The sequence below is a fragment of the Marmota marmota genome, unplaced genomic scaffold (assembly GCF_001458135.2).
Source record: "Marmota marmota marmota unplaced genomic scaffold, marMar, whole genome shotgun sequence".
In the NCBI taxonomy this organism is placed as follows: Eukaryota; Metazoa; Chordata; class Mammalia; order Rodentia; family Sciuridae; genus Marmota; species Marmota marmota.
Genome location: NW_026000240.1, coordinates 34,199,682 through 34,207,196, shown reverse-complemented (window position 1 = coordinate 34,207,196; position 7,515 = coordinate 34,199,682). Strand labels below are relative to the sequence as shown.

General features: G+C 37.7%; 1 protein-coding gene and 1 pseudogene across 8 annotated transcripts in view; one reads left to right on the top strand and one right to left on the bottom strand.

Annotated features, from left to right (window-relative positions):
* The window catches only part of Dock3 (dedicator of cytokinesis 3), a 552,674-nt gene that overhangs the window by 98,123 nt on the left and 447,036 nt on the right, over positions 1-7,515 (top strand). The gene's annotated exons all lie outside the window — the stretch shown is intronic.
* The window catches only part of LOC125613609, a 12,403-nt pseudogene continuing 7,825 nt past the window's right edge, over positions 2,938-7,515 (bottom strand).

Below are 7,515 nucleotides of genomic sequence, written 5' to 3'. Positions count from 1 at the left end.
TTTTTAAAAAAAAAAAAAAAAAAAAAAAAAAAAAAAGATTGGCTCTTGGTCTTTTGACCAATTCTGCAAATCTGTGTCTTTGAATTGGGAAGTTGAGACTTTATATTCAGTGTTGTTGTGCTTATGGTTTGCTGCCATTTTTCTTGTTCCTATATTTAATTCTGCTTTGTTTCTCATTTAGATGATTTGTCTTCTATTGATCTTCATTTATTTGGGAATTTTGGATTTTGTTTTTGGGATTTTCTGTGTGCCATTTATTTTCACATTGTCTTGTAATGCTTAGTTGTCATGTATTTTTTTCATTTTTCTTTGTCATAGAAGGTTTTTCATTCCCCATCAAATATGAAAGAAGTTTGGTGGGTGCAGCAATCTTGGTTGGCAGTTATTTTCTTTCAGAGCTTGAAAAGTTTTGTTCCATGCACTTATTGTTTTTAAGGTCTGAGTAGAGAAGTCTGAAGTGAGTCTAATTGGTTTGTCTCTAAATGTGCATGTTGTTCTTTATTTCAGCTTTTTACTACTTTTTCCTTATTTTCTGTGGTGAGCATTTTTATTATGATGTGTCCTGGAGAACTTCCCTTCTTGTTAGGTCTATCTGGGTCTGGTACATCTCCTGTATATGGGTATCTGTGTCTTTTCTTATATGGCGAATGTTTTCTGTGACAATCTCATTTAAAAATGTTCTTAATGCCTTTTAGCTTATATCTCTATGTTCTCTTTTATCCCAGTGATTCTCAGTTTGTTCTCTTGATGTTGTTCCAGCATTCTTATATATTGTGATTATGTTTTATTTTTTTTCTTGTATTCGATGTACTCAAATTTATCCTGTTTTTTTCAAGGCCTCAGGTTCTGTTTACAAGTGCTCAAGTTCTGTTTTATATACACTCTAATATGTTGGTGATGCTTTCAAGTGAGTTTTTAATTTGATTCATCATGTCTTTTATTTACAGGAGTTCTGATTGGTTTCTTTTTGTATTAGTGAAATGATCTTTTTTTCTCCTGTACATGCTCTCTTATTTCGTTCTTTAGTTCTTCTTTTAGTTCATTGAATAATTTGATGATCAGTTTTTAAATAATCTTTCTCTGGAAATTCCTCTACTTCTATTTTAGTGGGTCTTTATGTTGGGAGATTTTTAATTTGGGGGGAATATTTCTTTGCCTTTTTCCTCATGCTTTCTGAGGTCCTACTGTTGCTTATCAGTTGAAATGGGTTCCCCTTCCTCTTCCTCTTTTATGTGCATGTCTTTATGTGTATATTTCTTTTTTATTATAGAATTTCTGTTTTGAATCCACTCTGATTATCTTTCCTTGGGGCCTTGTTTTTGGTTTGGAGTTTTTGTCTCCTCAGTTCTATGAGTTGGAGTCATGTTTAGGCTCCAGCAGGGGTGGATCAATTATGGGGTGAGGATTCTTGTTGCTTGGCTGAGTTGTGAGTCTTTCTTAGCAGCAGGGTTTCTACTCTGGAAACTTGAATCGTCCCAATGATTTTCCTGCCACTTTTATTTGGAGTGGGAGCCAGAAATAGCACTAATGACAGTGACAGAAGAATAAATTTTAAGATAATTGTTTGGTGTATCCTTTGATATCTGTAGTCCTGTCACCTACAGGTGGCTTACTCTACCTGGAAAGTAGAGCACAACTGTGGTGCCCTTTTCCCTGAGAGTCCAGCAGCCAGTTTCACTGCCCAGAATTTTGTGCATGGTTTTAGGGAGGGGAGCCAGTCATAAATTTGTTTTCACCAAACCCCTCTCCCACTGACTATGAGTCCATTGAAGTCCCTCAGCTTCTATAATCCACAGGTTTCTCCAAGTCAACCCCCACCCCTGCGTTTTTCTAAAATACTTTATCTACCTATTGTACCTTCTCATTTGTCTGCACTACCCCCTTCTGCTGGTGACCACCATTGGCGGCCATGGCACACTAGTATTTCAGATGTTCAAGTAACTGAATTTTTGCATCTAAATATTTTTGTTTTACAGTTTATTATTAAGTTTCAGTGTATTTGCTTATGTACCTCCCTTATAGGAGCTGCCAGGCAATGTTTGCTGTCTCTACTCTCTCATCTTTCCCTTTTTTGTTCTTTTCTTTGATATGCTTTGAATGCTCAAAGCTGGCCACTTTTTCTTCTATATCTCAAATTCTGTCTTCTGCCTGTTCTATTTTATTAGAGAGACTTTCAGCTAAACCCTTTGATTTATTGTGCCTTTCATTTCTAGAATTCCTTTTGGTTCTTATTCAATATCTCTTTTTCTTTATTGAATTTCCCATTCATATCCTATGCTTTCTTAATTTGTTTATTTTTCTTTGTTCCCTTGGAATTTATTGGTCAATTTTATAATTATTTTGAATTTTTAACTGGTATTTCATTTACTTCAGTATCTTTAAAGTTAGTTACTGGTGGATTATGAACTTTAGGAGGTCTCATATTACCTTGTTTTTCATATTTTTTAATTGCAGTGTTGGATTTTGTGCATTTATCAGGGTGGATCTCCCTTCCACTTTCATGTATGGGTTTTTTTAGGGCACAGGCTTTTCTTGGCAAACTGTTGTAGGATATCAGGTTGGTGGGAATTTTAAAATATATTTCCAAGCAAGTTTTGTAATATAATTTTCCTGCTAGTTCTTTGGTGATGATTAGTGTATTTTGTAGAGTGTGTATTTTGTGTCACTTTCCCTCTCACAAGAATTCCACTTTCCCTCTCTCAAGAGTGTGGTCCTTCTGATTGATTTGGCAGTTCTATTCTGCAGGGTATATGTGTTATACCCTCTGTGATTGATCTTCTTCATTCAACATCTCTGTGTATTCTAAAGAGGTATGGTAGTAATCTCCATTGAGACCCCTCATAGGTGTGCTGTCTAGTCTTTGTGTTAATTCTGATTTTACTATAGGAGTGGATGTCCATGAGTAGGACCTAAGATCCCTCTTGCCCTTATCTGTTCTTACTTGGGGGTCTGTTTTTTGCCTCTTGGTAGTAAAATTTCACTGAAATTTGTGCATGGTTTGTGTGTGGAGCAAGGTGCAGTGTCTCTTGATTGTGGTTTGGATTTAGCTCAGAAGTAGAGTTTCTACCCTGTGAACTTCTAGTCTCAGTAGATTCCCAGCATCTCACAGAAACAGGGGAAACAAACTATAACTACATCATCAGTGAACAATATGAAACATTAAAATAAATACCAAGTTTATATTATGATATTTTTACAACACTACCACAAAATCAGCAGTGGTGGGATCAGCAGTTGCAACAGAAGCAAACATAAATTGCTGTGAACTAGGTCTGGCATTAAACATCAAGTGTCAACTATACATTGGCAATACTAATAACCACAACAATATAAATGGTGGGGTCAGGAATTATATAAACAAGTAGTTCTAAAAGATGGTAAAAATAACTTAATAAAGAAAAAATGTAATAGGAAGGTAAAAGAAAGTTTAACATACTCAAAATGTGGACAGAAGACAGAAGGGATATATATAGCAAGTGATGATTATAAAGAAAGAGAGAAAATGAAAGCAACAAAATAAAGGGAATGAGAGAACAAGAGAAACTGGCTGTTAGAGGGAAAAGATAGTAGAGAGTGCAACAATAGAAACAAAAACCCAAATGAATTGAAAAATTCTAATCCTTAAAAGATAAATAAAAATAATAAACATAATAAATAGGAGCAGGTATGTATATGTATGTAGATGCACAAAGCAGTCAGTACAGAAAGAACACCAAAAATAAAACAAACCAAAAAAAAAAGGAAAAAGTTTTTAATGAAAAATGAAAGAATTATCTCTGCTGAGTTGCTCAAAACTGTTGACAAATATATGTTTGCCTATGCTAGACTGCCCTTTTTTCAGTTTCTTCTTGATATTTTTACCCCTGATATTTTTACCCTTTAAAGAAAGGGCAAGAGGTTGTTAAACTCTTCCTCTTTTGGTGTTGCTCACTGAGATGTTAGTTGGAGTTATCTGGAACCTCAGGCAAGATAGAATGGGAAGTTCTGTCACTCATAGTTTTTTTCACCGGACAGATCAGATTAGTGTGCTCCTGGGACTGCTGCAATGCAAGTTCAAATGGGAAGTTTTGGTGTCAGTGCTTTAGCTCCAATCAGGCCTTTGGGACTTTGTTGGGTGATGTCTGCTCTGGAGAGATTAGATCAACACACCCCTAAGGGTGGGCAGATGCTGATTTTAGGGATAGCCCCAAAAGTCTACTAGTAGTGTTGAGGAGCCAACCCCCCATAGAACTTGCACATTATGCTGTGCACGAATGTGACAGTCTCAAACTCAATCCCCGAGTGAAATCCCTATGTGTAATCATGCCCACCTGCTCAGTTTCCTGGCCCTTTCAGATGGTCATGTGAGCTGTAGCCTTAAAGGGAAAGTGAGATACATTCCTTCCATAACTCTGACTGAAATTCTCCTGGTTACAATCCTCTGTGCCTCTTTCAATCATGTTCTGCTGTGTATACCAAAAGTCACTTAGTAGGTACTTGTTGGGATAGTATGACCGTATTTGCTATAATCTGCTTGATCCTACATCTACAAGGTCTATTGTGGTCTCCTCCAGATGGCTCCCCTCTTTAGCTCACCTCTTGCCAATTGAGAAACAGAGCACTTTTCAAACGCTGGCTTGCTGTGCATCCTCAGGTTCAACTCTGTTCAGACTGTTTTTCTGTTCTTTGTTTTTTTCATGCCAAATTTGTCCATTGTTTCTCTTTCCACTTGTGTTCTCTCTCCCTTCTGTAGTGAACCAGTGCTGCTGCCACCAGCTTGGCTCTAAAGTACCCTTTCTTGTGCTTTGAATAATGCACCTGAATTTCTGGGAATTTGTAAGAGTCTTTTGACTGTCAGATATTTAATTTCAGTGAATTTCCCCCCCTTTCACTCACCCCACCTCACTGAGAAGCAGTACTTCTTATGTTGCTTCAATTCTGAACCACAAAGCATTTGGAAATGCAGCTTTCCTTTAATCTTCCATCTTTGATTTCCTCTTTTGGTGGAGTCTTTATGGTCTTCTAAGTCTTTAGGGTCTTTAATGGAATCATATCTGCAAACAGGGATAAATGGAATTATTAATTTCCTGTTTGTGGCACTCTTCTTCTTCTTGCATGACTGCTCCAGATAAAATTTTAAGTATTCTGTTAAGAGTGTTAAGAGTGCCTGTGTCTGTTTCTTAATTTTAGAGGTAATATTTTCAGTTTTTTTCCCATTCACTGTGCTATTGGCACTGGGTTTGTCATAGATAACTTTTAATATATTAAGGTATTATACCTCTATACCTAGTTTCTTCAGGACTTTTATCATAAAAGGGATGTTGAATTTTTTGCATTACTTTTTCTGACTTTTTAAAGATGATATATTATTTTTATCTTTGATTTTATTCATGTGGGGTTTATTGATTTGTATATGTTGAATTGGCTTTGTAGCATTGGGATGAAACCAACTTGATTGTAGTATATGATATTTTTTAATTTTGGCACTTTTACTTGGAGTTTTAAAGAAAAGTGAATACAAACATCATTGTTCACAAGTTCTCATTGTAGAGCAACAGGATGTATAATTAAAAGGTGCAAACATCTCCCTTCTTAAAAATAATCTCTATGTCCAGGTTGGCAACATCTACAACTCTGGCTTGATTGATCTAACAAAATTATTTAACAAAATTATTTTTGCTTATATCAGTGATACTTTGATATCCACTTCTAGTACATGTAGCATTTGGCCAGAGGACCATAAATAATAATAATGTTTTCAATGTGGAAATCTTAAAAGTTTTAAAGGGAAATACTGCTCAGTAAATAAATTCTCCTGGAATTTCTTGTAGCAAAGTTTCCTCAAATTTAAATCATTTGGAGATGACCTTTGGCTCCATTTTCTCTTTTTCAGACTGTCTGCATTGCCCTAAAGTATACATAGCAACTACAATTAACTCCTCTGTCACAAGCAATTCCTCGGTTTCTGGTTTCTCAGTATCTGACTTAATTTCAGGCACAGAATTACCTTCTTGGAGGGCATTTGCTTCTCCTAATGACTCCTTCATCCTAAAAAAAGGATCTTGAATACTGCTCTATTGACAACCATGGGTGTTTGAGTCATTCTTCAGCAGTGGCTCCATCTTCTAGTTTATTAACTAAAAGTCTTTTGATGAAGTCAATAGCGGATTCAGACACATCATCAAATTCTTCCTCAGAATAGCTTAAAATTCGTCTGTGAGATGTTCAAGATTGTTTCCTGTTTATTATCATCTAAGAAAGGTGATATTCCTGTAAGCATGACATAGGTCAATACTCCAATGCTACAAATATCTGTTGTCATGCTGATAGGATCATAGCTAAGGATTTCAAGGAGCCACATATTCAGGAGTACCCATAATTTCTTGGAGCTTTTCACTGTTCTTCATTATTCTTGAAAGGCCCAAATCAACTATCTTAATGTCACCCAATGGAGATTTATTTGTCAGCAGAATATTCTGAGGCTCAGGCACAGAGCAATGGAGTAAGGTGACATGGACTGAGACCTTAGAAACTGTGTACCACAAATAAACTTTTCCTCCTCCAAGTTGTTCTTGTCAGGTCTTATAGTCGTGGAGATAAAAAGCCAGCTAACACAAAATGTTCAGTGCAGATGCAATTTTTTCCCCAAATACTTTCACTCTATGGTTGGCTAAATCCGTGAATAAAAAACCTATAGATACAGAGAATAGACTGTACTCTTTATAATGCAAGTCTGGTTATGATGCTGTAGGTCATTGCTATCACCAACAGACATCACAGTCTCAAACAGGGTGGGGATTAGGAAGTATATGGTGGTCAAGGTGGTTCATATCCTTGGACTAATTTTTACCCAAGGGAAAATTGACTAAGATAATTTCACACAAAAAGATAAGCAATTGTGAACTAGAATATAAAAATCATTTAAAAAGTTTTAAAGGGAGATCCGGGCTGGCTGATCCGTGTGGCGCGCCCCGCGGCTACAGATGGCAGGGCACCACCGAGAAGCGACCAACAAGCAGGGAGAAACGTTGCTGCGGATTCTGTGGAATCCTGCCGGCTGAGCCCCCACTGAGCCCCGGGCTGAGTTCGGGATTTCAGACGGGGAAGGAAGCCGTACGGTTCTATCCCCCACAATGGAAACTCCGCCAAGGAAACCAGCGGCCACCATCTTGGAGAGCTGAAGTAACCACCACCACTCTCCGACGGATTGCAACAATAAAACAGCCAACTGTGTGACCGGAGATCCGGGCTGACTGATCTGCGCGGCCCGCCCCGCGGCTACAGACGGCGGGGAACCACCGAGAAGCGACCAGCAAGCAGGGAGAAAGGATCTTTGAGAGCTGAAGTAACCACTGCCACTCTCCAACAGATTGCAACAATGAAACAGGTGTGTGTTACGCAGCTCATCTCCCATACAGCGGGGAATTCGCATAAAATCTTTCCTAGGCTTTCTGGGGGAGGGATTATCAGAGCGAGCCTGCATAAAGACGCGGGGAAAACTAGAGACACCTGACTTTCAACTCCCCCTCCCATCAG